Source organism: Talpa occidentalis, unplaced genomic scaffold (genome assembly GCF_014898055.3).
Source record: "Talpa occidentalis isolate TD23 unplaced genomic scaffold, MPIMG_talOcc4v2.1 talOcc4.3, whole genome shotgun sequence".
NCBI classification, from domain to species: Eukaryota; Metazoa; Chordata; class Mammalia; order Eulipotyphla; family Talpidae; genus Talpa; species Talpa occidentalis.
In genome coordinates, this window is record NW_023603184.1 from 128,994,919 (window position 1) to 129,011,352 (window position 16,434).

The 16,434-nt window shown below is 41.0% G+C and overlaps 1 protein-coding gene and 1 long non-coding RNA gene across 3 annotated transcripts in view; one reads left to right on the forward strand and one right to left on the reverse strand.

Moving 5' to 3' along the window:
* METTL21A (methyltransferase 21A, HSPA lysine) overlaps positions 1-16,434 on the reverse strand; it is a 70,456-nt gene that overhangs the window by 31,390 nt on the left and 22,632 nt on the right. The gene's annotated exons all lie outside the window — the stretch shown is intronic.
* LOC129146656 (uncharacterized) overlaps positions 1-16,434 on the forward strand; it is a 64,047-nt gene that overhangs the window by 21,563 nt on the left and 26,050 nt on the right. Inside the window, exon 2 of the long non-coding RNA XR_008553641.1 lies at positions 6,016-6,139. This is a non-coding gene — a long non-coding RNA (uncharacterized LOC129146656). The remainder of the gene's footprint in view (positions 1-6,015; positions 6,140-16,434) is intronic.

Here is a 16,434-nt window from a genome sequence, read left to right on the forward strand (position 1 = left end):
AGGAATATTTAGTAACAACCATTCACTAATTCTTTCCCAAAAAATAGGAGAGAATGCTTCCCAACTCATTCTGAGAGGTCAGTATTCATTTGATACCAGATCAAAAGACATCTTAAGAAGAAACTGCTACCAATTAATATCCCATATGAATACAGATGCAAAAATGCTTAATAAAATAAAAGAAAAACAGTTCCAGAAGCATGTAAAACTTATATACAATAACCTAGTGGGATTTATCCCAGCAATGCAAGATTGGTTCAACATCCAAAGATAAATCAATATAATATACCTTATGGAATAAAGGACAAAAACCATGGTTCTCTCGATACATACAGAAAAAGCATAACAATACCTCTTTGTGACTAAACAAAAAAATTCAATAAAGCAGAAATAGAGGGCACTTTTTCACTTTCGTAGTAGCATCTGTGAAAAACTCAAAGGGAATACTGTATTTATGGTGTTCGAAGACTGACTGCCTTCTCCCCTGGAGCAGAACAACAGTGTCTGTTCTCACTACTTCCCCACTCTATTGCTCCAGTCAAGGAAAGAAAAAAAAAAAAAAAAGATATGCATGCAACCTGTTAGAATTAATAAAGGTCGGGCCTCCCCGGTGGCGCAGCGGTTGAGCGCTGGGTTGCAAAGCTGCCCGCAGCCTCTGCAGCGCCGGTTCAATCCCCTGTCACTGGGCGAGGGTCCCACATGGCGCGCAGACCTCTCCTGCCGCCCGCTGCTCCCCTCAGCAGTGTACTTCAGTCCTTCTGCCTGCTCTGCTCCCTGCTCTGGCTCTGGTGAATTCTCTCACCCTTCCGCTCTTCTGACTGTACCCAGTGCTTGTATAAACAAAAAACCAAACAAACAAACAAATAAATAAATAAAAACATGCCTCTATTAAAAAAAAAAAGAATTAATAAAGGTCAACAAGATTGCAGGATGCAAGGTCAATATACAAAAGCCAATTGTTTATCCAAACACTAACAATGGACAATCCAACATGAATTTTAAAAAATTATTGTATTTATAATAGCCTCAAAAAGAATAAAATATTCTGGATAAGTTTAATAGAAGTAGTGCAAAATTTATACACTGAAAACTACAAAACATTACTGAAAGAAAATTAAAAACCAAAATAAATGGAACACCATCTCAAACTTGTGGCTTATACTATTATTAACATGGCAGTAATCCTCAAACTGATGTATAGATTCAGTGCACTACCTCTAAAAAATCTCAACCTGACTTTTTGAAGAAATTGACAAATTGATGCTATAATTTCTATGGGAATGGAAGACACCTTGAATAGCTAAAAATTTTTGAAAAAGAACAAAGTTGGAGAACTCACAATTCTGAATATCAAAACATACTACCAAAGCTATAATCAAGATTGTGTAGTACTGATATAAGGAGAGATATGTAGAACAGTGGATAGAATTGACAATTCAGAAATAAAACCTCACATTTTTTAAAAAGATTTATTTATTTATTTATTTCTATAAGCACTGGGTACAGTCAGAAGCGCGGGAGGGTGAGAGAATTCACCAGAGCCAGAGCGGGGAGCAGAGCAGGCAGAAGGACCGAAGTACACTGCTGAGGGGAGCAGCGGGCGGCAGGAGAGGTCTGCGTGCCTTGTGGGACCCTCACCCGGTGGCTGGGGATCGCTGTGGAGGCTGCGGGCAGCTTCACAACCCAGCGCTCAACCGCTGCACCACCAGGGAGGCCCTAAAACCTCACACTTTATGGTAAAGTGATTGTTGTCAAGGGTACCAAGACAGTACAATGGAGAAAATAACAGTCTTTTTAACAAATGGTGCTGGTATAACTGTATATCCACATGCAGAAAATTAAGTTGGATATTTCACACCACAAATAAAAATTAACTCAAAATCAATCATTGACCAAAATGTAAGGGCTAAACTGTTAGCTTCTTAAAAGCAAACATAGGAATAGATCTTTGAAAGCTTGGGTTTCAATGCCTTTTTAGCCACAATACCAGAAGCACAAGTAACAAAAGAATAGGAAATTGGACTCTACTAAAACTAAAAAAGTTTGTGCTGCAAAATTCATTAAAAGTGAAAGACACCAATAAGTGAAAAAACAATCCAGAGGAGAAAATATTGCAAAGCATCTGTCTGATAGAGAATTATATCCATAACATATAAACACCATTTTCAATTCAGCAATGAAAAAGATCAATAGCCCAGTTTAAAAATGAGCCAAGTATTTGGACAGACATTTGTATAAAATATACAGATGGCCAATAAGTACATGGAACTACATTGCTATCACTGGCCATTAGGCAATTACAAATCAAAACCACAATATGATGCCACTGACTACCCACTAAAATGGCTCTAATGAAAAAGGTAGACCATGAAAAGATGGAGAGGATGTGGAGAAACTGGAGTCCTCATACGTTGCTGTGGATTGAATGTAAAATAGTGCAGGTGTGGTGCTTTAGAATACAATTTGGTAGTTCCTCAAAATGTTAAATATGGGGTTATTATATAACCTATCATTCCACTCTTAAATAGCAAGAGAAAATATATGTCCACAAAAAACACTGTGCACAAATGTTTATAGTACCTCAAGGGGGCTCCTAGACCCAAAGCCAACACGAGTGTGTGTGAAGCAAGCAATTCTGGCATTATCCCTCTTAAGATAGCATCAAACTCTGGAGGTTAAGTGCTCAGTTTCTCAACTGCCCTCCCTTTTAGATGCCAATCTCAAGCCTATGTTGTTACCTGTACTTCTGATCAACTGGCTATAAATCATAGGTTCCCATGTACCTCTGCTTTGGTTTGTGAACAGCCAATTGGAAAAGATAAAGAGGAGAAGCTAGAGGAAAAGTTTACAGAGCTTCCATGCTCTCTCCAGGCACACTGTTCTCCCCACATCTCCACATGTTCACCAAAACCAGAAATGTTCTTCCTGTGATGAAATCACTGGCTATTGGCAATGGAACTTCTCTCCCTTTCCAGAGGAGGTCTAGGGATGGGATTGGAGTTTCCAACCCTCTGATCACATGGTTTGCTCTCCTGGCAATTAGCTCCCACCCAAATGTGCTCCTAAAAGTCACCTCATTCACATAACTAAAGGCATATTACCATTCTTAATGCCTAGAAAATTCTAAGGGTTTTGGGAACTGTGAACCAGGAATTGTAAATAAAGACTACATATATATAAGAAATATATTTTGGTCATCTGATTGAGCAAAGATGTATATCTTATAACTCACATTACTGCAGTAGCATAATGGCCAAAAGATGGAAATAACCCAGATTATCCATCAGCTGATGAATAAACAAAATGTAGTATGCCAATACCGTGGAATATTAGTTAGTCATTAAAAAAGGAATGAAGTACTGATACACATTGTAATGATGAATAAAACTGGAAAACATTATGGTTGATGAAAGAAACTTATCCAAAAGACTGTCTGTGTGTGTACATGACTGTATGATGCTATTTATATGAAGTATCCAGAATAGTTAAGAAAATAGAATAATGGTTGATTAGGGTTAGGGAGAGGAGGAAATGGGAAATATTGCTAATGGTATGATGAAAATGTTCTAAAATTACATTGTAATGATAGTTGTACAACTCTTGAACATAGTGAACAATTACTGAATTGTTTATTTTAATTGTATGTGAATTATATCCCAATAAGGCTGTTTTTAGAAAGTGGGTCTTTGTTTTGTTTTAAAGATTTCTTTATTTATGCATACAAGAACGGGAGTATAGGCTAGAGGTGCGGGGGGGGTGGTGGTGAGAAGATTCACCAGAGACAGAGTGGGGAACAGAATAGGCAGAAGGACTGAAGCACACTGCTGAGGGGAGCAGCAGGTAAGATAGGAGAGGTCTGCTTTGCCATGTGGGTAGCTCCCTGGCAGGCTCCTTGGCAGGGGATCGAACTCATGCTACAGATGCTGTGGACAGCTTCATAGTGCTGTGCTTAATCCCTCGTACCACCAGGGAGATCCTAGAAAGTGGGTCTCTAAAGTAAATAATTAAGCAAATTGTGTTAGTACAATTTTTAGGATAATGTGATATTTCCTGATGAATTTTGTGGATGATTTAGGAGACAATCTTTATAAAGATTTTATTTTGGGGCCTCCCCGGTGGCGCAGCGGTTAAGCGCTGGGTTTCCCGCAGCCTCTGCAGTGCTGGTTCAATCCCCGGTTCGATCCCCGGCTGCTCCCTGGCCACCAGAGGAGGGTCCCACATGGCGCGCAGACCTCTCCTGCCACCCGCTGCTCCCCTCAGCAGTGTATTTAGTCGTTCTGCCTGCTCTGCTCCCCGCTCTGGCTCTGGTGAATTCTCTCACCCTCCCGCGCTTCTGACTGTACCCAGTGCTTGTATAAATAAATAAATAAACAAACAAACAAACAAATAAATAAATCTTAAAAAAAAATTAAAGATTTTATTTTATTCCTTCATTGAAGAACTATTTCTTCATTTTTCTCAAGGAACAACACTAGTTATTAAAATCTTGATCTTTCCCTTTCTTCCTCCTCCCCCCAATATAATTGGTAGCTAACAAAAGGTAGTTAAATTATTAATGCAATAGCCAGAAAATATCTGCTGATCATTGGATTTCAAGCTATTTGACTTCAACTCACACTGAGATATATTCTATTTTGCCTCAGAGTAGCTGCCAAATTATAAATAAAAATAACTTAAATGGAAGTTTTATGGCCTCCCTGGTGGCACAAGGAGTTAAGATGCAACCTATGAAGCAATCTGCAGCCACTGCAGCACGAGTTCAATCCCCAGCCAGGGAGATACCCACATGGCGCAGGAGCCCTCTCCTGACTCACCCACTGGTCCCCTCAGCAGTGTATTTCAGTTATCTGCCTGTTCTGTACTTCACTCTATCTCTGATGAGTCCTCTCACCACCCCCCCCCACACCTCTGGCCTGTACCCTAGTTCTTGTATGCATAAATAAATAAATCTTTAAAAAAAATGGAAGTTTCATGAATTAATATTTACCCACTCCCCATACTAGGTATTACATCATCTGATTTTTTTTTCTATTTTTTATTTCATTTTTGAAACTACTGGTTGTGACCGAGTAATTTGATTGTTATGAACCATTAATGGGCCCCCCAAAGTGGGTCTAAATAATCTCTAGTCCACTTGTGTCAGAAAGTGTGGGTTCAGCTTTGTGCTTAAATGTAGATGTGTTTATTAATATTTTTATGGGAAACAATCTGAAAGTACAGTAACCTAGTCAGGTAAATTAAAAAAATGTAAATCACAAGAAAATGTCTCTGAACAGAGACATAAACAGGGCCCCATGGGGACACTTGTTTACTGAGATGAAAGAGAAATAAAATGAATGAAGGAGGCAAAAGAAAAAAAAGCAACAACAACACTGAGGGGATTGAAGAGCAATTCTAAGAAAAGTTGCATGCCAAATTTCTGGTTACCTTATTCTTCCCTCTTATTCTTCAAGATTTGCACTCTAATTTCCTTTTTTTCCAGTTCTTTGTTGTTGTCACTTGTGGTATAATTGACACATAAAATTTTATTAGTTTCAAGTGTACATCATAATTATTTGATATTTGTATATATTGTGAAAAGATTACAAAAAAAGTTTCGTTAACATCTTTCCCCATGCATAGTTACAAGGAAAACATTTTTTCTTGTGATTAGAACTTTTGAGATATACCTTTCAATATGCAATTGCACTCTGATTTTCTATCCCAATATGCAATCATATTGAATTTGTCTGAGGCTTGATTTGGAGGACTAATAACCCAGTCTTGTTAGGCCCTGATGACATTTGGGGCTTGGAGCTAACAGATATCTCCTTTTGTTTGACTTAGCTCAACCTAAGAAATAATACTAGCATTTCATCTCACAATGGAAGTCTAATGAAAGTCAGTCTTTCTACTGAATGAAAGTAGTATTGGCCAGGAGCCCCTATTCTCTGATTATGTCTCATTTGAAAATCTGTCTCAAGTACCTGACAATCAAAGAGGAATATCTTCCATCTTGCCATTATTTGTTCACAGCTATGCCATCTGGCTCATGTAACCAGAAGACAACTTGGCACCCACAGCCACCCAGAATGACCGGCAATTCTCAAAACATCTTATTTGTCTTTGCCAAGAACTAAGTAACAACTGATCTCCAAATGTGAGTACTTACCATGGATAACAAATGACTTGGATGGTGGGGTTTTTAAAGAAGATGGGGTTGGAAGAGCGTTTTGGAGTCGTCAGCGATCTCAAACTGTGCTCTCACAGTATAACCTAGTTGATATTTTCTTTGTGTTTGTCTTTGAATTTTCAGTTTAATTTAACAAATACTTTTTGAGCACCTGCCATATGAAATAGAATGAGCCAAGCCCTGAGTGGATTCAAGTTATATTAATCTGGGAGCTGGTATTGTTACAGGGCAGGGAAGGGGCACCCAGTAACCCCAAATCTGCCTACTCTAAATGGGTTCTGCCATCTGCTGCATCAAGATAAAACATACTCTAGTGTATAAGACCTTCAGTGGAAAGGAACTTTAATACAATTAGTGTGCAATAAAGAAAAGAGAAGGAAAAGAATTGATAAAATAGTTTCCACATGAAACACCCAAAGTTATCCATCCCCTTATGGGTCAATGCCCAGCCAAACAGGGTGGACCCAAAGCAGGACCACTGAGGCCCGAAAGCTTGCCATAAGTCTAAGGCACCTTTTGGTGGGGACCCATAGGAAAGGAGCAGAAGGGGCCACACAGGTTTGGAAGGAAAAGAGCAAAATCAAAATCAAGATAAAGCTGTTGTTGTCAACCTTCCCACGGGTCCCTTACCCAGGTCTGTTTTAAGAATCTCCTTCCATGTCTTCCAAGTCCCTGGTACAAGTCCAAGGCAAAGAAGCAGACGCAGCTTTACACATCTCTCTGTTCCATGTGCCTCCTCCAGGTCTCCTGTATCTGCTTCTCTGCTTCAGCTTCTTCCAGTCTTCCCCACAGGCTTCTCCTGCTCAGCTCCACACTTCCATGGGTGGGCCAGGGAACTTGGAACCACCCCTTCCCGGGGACCACCCTGTTACAATTCTAGTTTGGTAAGAAAGGAAACATCAGATTTCATTGGCTAATCTGTTATAGGGCAGGGAGAGGGCAGCCCAAACCCCGCAAACCTGCTTATTCTATATAGGGTTCTGTCATATATTCTATATAGGGTTCTGTTATCCGCCGCATCAACACAAAACATATGAGACTTTAATGAGAAGGAACTTTAATAAAACTAGGAAACAATACAGGAAAGGCAAAGAATCTAGTTTCTAAATGAAGCACCCAAAGTTACCCGTCCCCTCGTGGGTAAAAGTCCATCCAAATGGGATTGGCCCAGAGCAAGGCCCCAAAGCCTGCCACAAGTCCAAAGCATCTTCCAGTGGGGACCCACAGAAAAGGGTCAGAAACAACCAGACAAGCCCAGAAGGAAAAGAGCAAAATCAAAATCAAGATAAAAGCTGCCATTGTCACCTTCCCACGGGTCTCACCCACATCTGTCACCTAGTCCATGACCAAAAGACAAGCGCAGTTTCTTCATGTGTCTCTAGGCTCCATGCTCCTCCTCCAGGTCTCCTTCTGGCTCCATCCTGCTTCCTTCCTTCCTCAGTCTCCTCTGCAGCTTCTTCTCTCCCTGCTCAGCTCCACCCTCCCTTGGGTGGGGCAGGGAACCTGGAACCTCCCCCTTTCCTGGGGACTACCCTGTTACAAAACCAATAGAAGTTTATCTCATGCTCATTTAATAGCCCAGTGATGCTCTTCTAGGTCAGTGGGCAGCTCTTTCTTCCACCCAGCGATCCAGGGATTCAGTCTCTTTCTATCTTGAGTTGCTGCCAGACTTTAGGGAATCAGAATCTTCTGCCCAAGAGGTAGAAGACTGAAGAAGACACACACACTTCTTAAAACACCCAGCCCAGAAGCGACACACCTCACTTCCACTTACATTCGACTGGTAAAAACAAGTCACTTGGCCACATCTAGAAGTAAAATATTGGCCATTGTCATCCCTGGCTTGGTAGCCACTTCCCTGCAATGACTTTATACTCAGGAGCACAGAGGGGGTGGGGGTGTTACCGAATGCCGTATCAGGGGGACCAGCTAAAGGGCTGTCATACACATTGTGTAAGATGTAGCTTCTACCTACAAAGAACCTTTGTCAAAGAAAAGAAAAAGTTCACTGGAGAGAAATATCATGAAGGAGGTAGCATTTGAGACCATCCTTGATTGACAGAGAGAACTGCCAGACAGTTTTGGTAAAAGGGACATTCCAGATGGAGAGACTGCGCTTCCAGCACTAGGAGAATATGGAATAACTTGTTTTCCTGGAACAAAGCTTTGCTTAGGGAAGAGATTAAGTTAAAAGGGTTGATTAGGTCACTGTTAAGTAAGGCCTAGAATGTCAGGAGAAAGAGTTTGAATTCAATGCCTCCATTATCATGATTATCATGCATTTTTAACACAAAGGTCCCAGAATAATCAAAGCATTAATCACTGACAAGTTATAGTCACAGACTGGAAAACACATTCCGTATGAATGGATTTCATTTTTTCAGATGGCAGCATCATATTGCATTCACAGGCTGTAACAGATTACAAAATTTTGCATTTGTGCCCATGTGTCTTGATGTTTACGAAATACAATCCAAAACATTTCCACTTCACTCCTGCTCCTTCTTGCAAAGTGATCTAGAGATGCTGGGGTTGCCTTGCAACTGACATCACAAACCTGCAGTGCTTCCCGCCTCCCAGGAGAGAGGACTTTCCCAGGTCTGTGAAGTCTGAAACCTGCCACCAAACACTGTACATTCCACAAATATGATTTTGTTAGGGGGGAAAAGGATGTCCCAAAGCTAATTCCATATAGGCTTTGTGGACTCCACCCCCACCCTAGGTCAAAGTCAAAGACACTGGGAACTCCAAATCCCATCACCACCAAAGGGAAGGTGGCTGGGACCTGAGGGTGGGGTTAAGCAGCCAGGTGGATATAAAAGGCAGGCACGTGGGCTTTGGAGGGCACCCCCCATTTTTGGCTCTCCGCCAGCTCGCAGTCCGGCCAGCTCTGAGAGTGACTTTGGGTTTCCAGGTCGTTGGATCGGGTAGGACGCATTAAAGACTTTATTTCCCTATTTTCTCCGAGTTGTACATTTTCCTTATTTCTTTTTCTCTTGTAAATAAACCTTTTATTAACCCTTTTGTGTGTGTGTCTGTAGTAGAGTATTCATAAGTCCCTTTAAAGTGCGCGGGTGAGGACCCACAGCCAGGAACCCGTTTAATATCCGGGTTGCTCTATAACAATTTCTCTTCCCCTTAGGCCAACAGAGCCGTTAGAACATTAGGGTCAATGACATAGTGAAAATTTATACTGGGGCCTCCCTGGTGGCGCAGGGGTTAAGTTTCAGCACTATCAAACTATCACCAGCCACTGTCACATGAGTTCAGTCCCCTGCCGGGGAGCTACCCACATGGCGCAGCAGACCTCTCCTGTCTCCTGCTGCTCCCCTCAGCAGTGTATTTCAGTAGATCTGCCTGTTCTGCTCCCCAGTCTGTCTCTGGTGAATCCTCTCATCCCCTGAACCTCTAGCCTATACGCCTGCCCCCAGTTCTTCTATGCATAAATAAATAAAATAAAATTTAAAATATAGTCTAAATAGGGATAACATCTACAGAACTCTTCTTGTTGCATACTTAATTTTATTTGCTTATAAAATTAGAAAATCATAAGCACTAATTTTCATGATCAATATTTCTTTTTGTAAATTCAAATTCATAGTCATTTCCCACTATAAAATCAACAGAATTTTAAAAAAATTTTATTTAATATGGGTGAGGATATTGTGAGAGGATAGTCATTCAATGGTGCTGAAGTCAGTTTTGGAGATGTTGGGTTTGGAGAGCAGGGTCCTTGGGTTAATTCTGGGAAAGTTTCACCAGAGCTCCCCTTTCAGAGGCACCAGCAAGTTTCCCAGGCGAGTTTCTCCATGAGTCAGAAGTGTTATATACTAAAGGGCAGGTTTATCACATAAAAGAGGAAAGAGAAAACGGTCACTTGCACACAAGTGAGCAGAAAGTGCTGCCCATGAAAGGGATAGGTTTGCTAAAAGAGAGGTTGCACAGTCATGGGCGGGCAGCCTTGGAGGGAGAGCCACCTCTGCTGCTTTGCAAAGGGAGAAAGTTGGCAGAAGGAGCACTTGCATAGGCACAGGCAGTCAGGAAGGCTGCTGCCCCTTGCCAGTGCAGAAATTGCCCTGATAGTCTTCTCTTTGGGAGGGCTCATTCCTTTGTGGAGTTGTTAACTTTTAACCTAATTACTACTAGGGTGTGACTAGGTTGATTTGTAAGGACTAGTATTCTCTACACTGTTCACCATCTCCATGTCCCACCTCTGGTCTGCACCTCCTGACACTCTCTGTAGCATCCGATACCTGCTATAGCAGGTGGCGCCTAAGGATTTTTCGCTGGTATAACTGTTATAGAGCAACCCCGATATTAAACGGGTTCCTGGCTGTGGATAACGACTATGTTAGTCACTTCTACCCCCACCTCCAGTTTCTGGCACTGCCTGAGTCCGGTTTCTGGTCTTGTGGAGACTCTTTTCCAACTTTTCTACTCTTAACCTCCATCAGCGCTATGAATTTAAATAGGAACAAACTTACTGCAAAGCAACTTGGCAAAGTATATCAAGGGTTTAGAACACAGATATCAATTGTTTTTATTATATATGCACACAAACAGCAAAAAGACATTCTCTCCCCACCAAAAAAAAAAAAAAGTTAGTGACAGTTATCTCTTTGTGATGGGATAGAAAGCAATTTTCACTTTGTAAATTTTTCCCCAGTGAGAAAGTATTACTTTCAGGATTATGGTAAAAATTCTTTCCATAATTTAAGAACAGGTATAAATATTTTAAGAAAATATTGTTAATATTCAGAGAGAGTCCACATTTTATAAGAATATCATATCAACTAATTCTATATGTATATCCATACATGTGTCTATAAAAATAAGCAACCATTCACCTAATATCTGTTTTCTCAGGGCTAATGTGATATACAGATGAACTAAGTCTAAAATCAAGTTTATCTATATTTTAGTATTATTGGAATATGAATTAGGGACTACTTTAAATTTCCTATTTTACTTTATTTTTCAACACTGAGCTTATACTGCTTTTATATTCATAAAAAAAAATTTAAAATCAAATAGAAAAAAATCTCTACCAGGAATGATTGTATCAAAACATTTACTATACAGTTTACAAATCATGGCTAGTTGTCAGCTTCCATATTTGTAAATAAAGGTATGTTAGATAACATCTAACATAGATAACATCTAACATCCATGTTATCTAACATACCTGCTAGCAAAGCCCTATATCTACGAACCATATGGTAGACACCTAATGCATTATCAAATGGTGGACCATGTCTAATAAATTCCCAATGTAAAATAGTGTAGTTGTTATAGGACAGGGAGGGGGCAGCCCAAACCCCGCAAACCTGCCTATTCTAAATGGGTTCTGCCATCTGCCGCATCAACACAAAACATATGAGACTTTAATGGGAAGGAACTTTAATACAATTAGGAAACAATACAGGTAAGGCAAAGAGTCTAGTTTCTAAATGAAGCACCCAAAGTTACCCATCCCCTCGTGGGTAAAAATCCATCCATATGGGAATGGCCTAGAGCAAGGCCCCAAAGCCTGCCACAAGTCTAAAGCATCTTCCAGTGGGGACCCACAGAAAAGGGTCACAAACAACTGGACAAGCCCGGAAGGAAAAGAGCAAAATCAACATCAAGATAAAAGCTGCCATTGTCACCTCCCCACGGGTCTCACCCACATCTGTGTCACCCAGTCCACGACCAAAAGACAAGCGCAGTTTCTTCATGTGTCTCTAGGCTCCATGCGCCTCCTCCAGGTCTCCTTCTGGCTCCATCCTGCTTCCTTCCTCAGTCTCTTCTGCAGCTTCTCCTCTTCCTGCTCAGCTCCACCCTCCCTTGGGTGGGGCAGGGAACCTCCCCCCTTTCCTGGGGACCACCCTGTTACATAGTGACTATGGAAAACAGTATGGCAACTCCAAAAAATTAAAAATAGGATCATCATATGCTTTAGCAATCTCACTTCTTGGTATTTACCTGAAAGTATTGAAAGCAGGATCTTGAAAAGATATTTGCACATCCAGCCAAGAGGTGGAAGCAACCTAAATATCCATCCATCCACCCACAAATGATTGGCTAAACTAAATGTGATATATCCATTCAGTGGAATATCATTTCTTTAAAAAGAAGGACTGCCACAGGCTACAACATGGTGAACCCTGAGGGCATTATTTTCAGGGAAATAAGCCAGTCACACAAAAGTGCATATTGCCAGTTCCACTTATATGAGGTGTCTAAGATAAACTCATAGAAACAGAAAGTACAGTGGTGGTTGCCGTTGGGGATAGGCAGAAATAGATAGTTCTTTAATGGGTATAGAGTTTCAGTTTTGCAAAGGGAAAAATTTTTAGAGATCAGTTACACAAAAATATGCCTGTAGTGAACGCTAATGTACTATACATTCAGAAATAGTTAAGGTGATAAATTCATTGTTATCAATTTTTTTTTTTAAAGAAAGAATTGGGACCAGCCTCTTGAAAGCAGTGGGCCATTCACAGACACACTTAAAAATTAGCAGGGACAGGACCTCCCAGGTGGCACAGGGGTTAAGTCTCAGCACTGTCACTGTGAAGGCCTGAATTTGATCCTCAGCCAGGGAACTGACCCACATGGCACAGCAGACCTCTCCTGTCTTGCCCACTGCTCCCCTCAGCAGTGTATTTTAGTCACTCTGCCTGTTCTGCTCCCCACTCTGTCCCTGGTGAATCCTCTCACCACCACCACCCCCCAATTCCTATACCCCAGTTCTTTTATGCATAAATAAATTTTTTAAATCTAAAAAAAAGTAGGAGGGACATGGCCACATCTGTGTTTCCACAGCAAAAGCACATGAGGGGAAAATATTTCAGGGCATGGCTGGTAGAACAGTCTGGAGCCTGAGGAGGCCAGCTGGAGGGAGGGCCAGGGATGTGCGGACAAGGCAGGACAGGCTAAGAGGGAAATGAAAAGCACATGGGATGGTGGGCATGGCTGCAGACCACCCGCCGTCTTCGTTCCTGAGCTGTGTGAGGGGCTGCTATCTGGCTGGGCAATTCTGGGCATATTCAAGATTGCAGTGATTCTAAAGCCAATTAGAAAGTGCTGATTTGGGGACAATCTCCAGAAATTCCTTCACTTTCCATGTGTCTTTCTTTTATCTCCATTCTTTGGAATTTCCCAGCAATGATATCATTCTCCAAAAATGCATCCTGGGTGAGACTTTTTTGAAGTTCCACATTTGAGAAAAAGCATTGCAGTGAATGCTTTCCATTGTACAAATGCATTAAAGTGTGACTTCTGGAGAGTGGGTGTGGCATGATAAGCATGTGAGAAGGATGAGGCCACCCTGAAATTCGGGTGCAGCGCTCGGATAGAGTACTTTCTGGTGAGGAACTCTGCCAGGTGCCAGGTCAACAAAATTCAAATTTTCACTCAACAAAATAACATAGCTGAAAAGTTGAAAAATAATTTCCAAATTAATCATGAATGATAAGATAATGGGGTCAAAATTGTCTTTATTATACAAATTACAAATGATCAGATCTTTTGCTTTGGCCTTTTGACATTCCATTTACTGCGTCCAAGCTTAGGTAAGTTCTAATTTCCTAAAGATATCATAATTACTTGTTTCTGTTTTGTGCTACTTTGTTATGATTTGATTTACATGTTTAACTCTTAGGTCTATCTAAAGTTGTTTTTTGTGTGTGTGTGATGTAAATTAAATTGTTTTTTGATGTTGTTAGTAACAAGAAATAAATCCAGAAGGAGTTTTATTTCTCTACAAAGCAGATAATCTGCATGTTTTGTAAAATGCTTAGCACACTGTAAATGTGAGGTAATTTAAGCCAAAGAGGAAGAAAGCATTTCACTCCTCGCTGTTGGAAAATATTTGAGGTATAGTATTCACATATCTAATTTTTCTTTGAAGATAGCTTCGGAGGGAGTCCTGGAAAACTGCCATTTGTAAAACAGACAAACGTTTCATGTGAAGATATGGTTCACTTTAAAAAAAAAATTAACTACCATGCAAGTTTAAGTATCTGTGTTAGTTACTGTGGCACAAATTATATTCAATAGAGGTTTCACGCCGAGAAAAACCATGAAGTACAGATGAATGTATTCACTGTGATTATGCTCTTCAGGAGCTAGAAAATAACTACTTAGAAAGATTATACACGAGGGTAATTGCCGTTTAATGGAGAAAAATTGGGGAAAATAATTATAAGAGTGAAGAAGATATTTCCTAACCATCTGTCATTTAAAAATAAGAAACAAAAAAAAAGAAAACATTAGTATGCTTTTTCAGAAAGACTTAGAAGTGATGCCAAAAGGCAATGCTCTGGTGGTGCAGGCACGGAAGAACTGTCCATGAAGGAAGATGAGGTTACTACATGTGGAAAGGTTTTCTAGAACATTCACCAAAGTGTGCTTTCCTATTACAATCACCTGTCTGTGAATGACATTTCTACAATGTGCCCCCATTTGAGAGCTCAGTAGTTGGAACCAAGAGATGCCAATAGAAAGACATTTTCTCCTATTAGGGGGGAAAAAAGTGACAATGGAGAAAATCAATCTTTGAGTATTCTTATGCTTTTATGTATCTTTATTTTTTTAAAGATTTATTTATTTATGCACAGAAGACCTGCAGTGTAGGCCAAAGGTGTGGGTGGCGAAAGGATTCACCAGAGACAGAGTGGGGAGAAGAACAGGCAGACTGACTGAAATGCACTGCTGAGGGGAGCAGCGGGCTAGACAGGAGAGATCTGCTGCGCCATGTGGGTCAGCTCCCCGACTCAGGATGGTACTCAGGCTGATAGCGCTGAGACTTAACCCCTAGGCCACTGGGGAGGCCGTCTGATGTTTTTAATGCTTTGGGAAAATGTTAGTAAGCCAGTAAAGGACTATTTTATTAACTTATGAAGGCTTTATTCATGTAACATTCTGCTGATGTTCTCTTCTGTTGAAGCCAATATATATATTTTAAAGATTTATTTATTTATGCATATAAGAACTAGTACAGGCCAGAGTTGTTGGGGGTGAGAGGATTCACGAGAGACAGAATGGGGAACAGACTGAAATACACTGCTGTGGGGAGCAGCGGGCCAGGCAGAAGCGGTCTGCTGCACCATGTGAGTAGCTCCCTGGCCAGGGATTGAACTCGTACTGCAGTGGCTGCGGATAGCTTCATGGTGCTGTGTCTTAACCTCTTGTGACACCAGGGAGGCCATGAATCCAGTATTTTTTTTAATTTTATTTTATTGAACTAATGTGGGTTTACAACAGTGTATGTTTTAGGGGTATAGGTCACATCTCTTCACACATCTGTTACCAAGCCATGCTTACCATCAAAGAACCAATGAGCCACCCTCACAGTCCAATAGGCAACCTCCTCTTTGGGAAGCTGTATTCTCTGTAGATATCAACCCCTGCAATACACCTATCAGAGTCTCCAGCCCTTCTTGAGAAGAATTGATGATCTGGAGGCAGAGAAAGAAGCAGCTCCATGAATTATTCAGCGTGACTGGTTTGCTGTTTCCAACAATATAGTAGTTAATCACCAGACAAGACAACAATACAAGAGATGTTGCAGGCAGTATGTGATTAAAGGCGCAGCTGGAAGTCATCTCTTCTCTAAATTTCCAGAATACTCTCTGCCTGTCATGGCACTTTCCTCTTCTCCTCAGATGCTGCTGCTGTTTCTCTCGTCCCCTTACTAGAGAGTGAACAACTTCAGGGCAAGCTTCAGTCTGATTCATCTTTGATCCCACACATGCACCTAGGCTCAGTGTACACAGCACAGCAGAGAGTAGACATTTCTTATTTGAGTGAAATAAGGGACACAGAGAGCAAGTTGGGATGGATAGGGGAATGGGAGGATGTGGGTTTGTATGAAGATTTTCACTTTGGACAAAAAAAAAAATTAAAACAATAAGTGTCTGAGGTGGACATTGTTTTAATCTCCATAACATCCATCCATCTTTTTTGGTTTTCTTTTGGGGAACAATCGTTCTTCTAATGTGTATCACTGGAGGGCTTGTCATCACTCCCTGGGTCTGGACAATCTCCCTGCACTCCCTTGGCCTGGACAATCTCACTTTCATAGAGACAAAACTCAAGCCAAACAAAGACAGAAATTGCCAGTGACTCACTCTGTGGTAGCCTATCCACTGGGGTAATAGAGATCATCCATTCAGTGCCACCCTTTGGCAGATTAAAGAGAGCTATGCATTCACTCTTTGTCAATCCTCTCATTGAGAGGCAGAGTCTAAGTCCCTTCCCTTCTATCTGGACTGGTT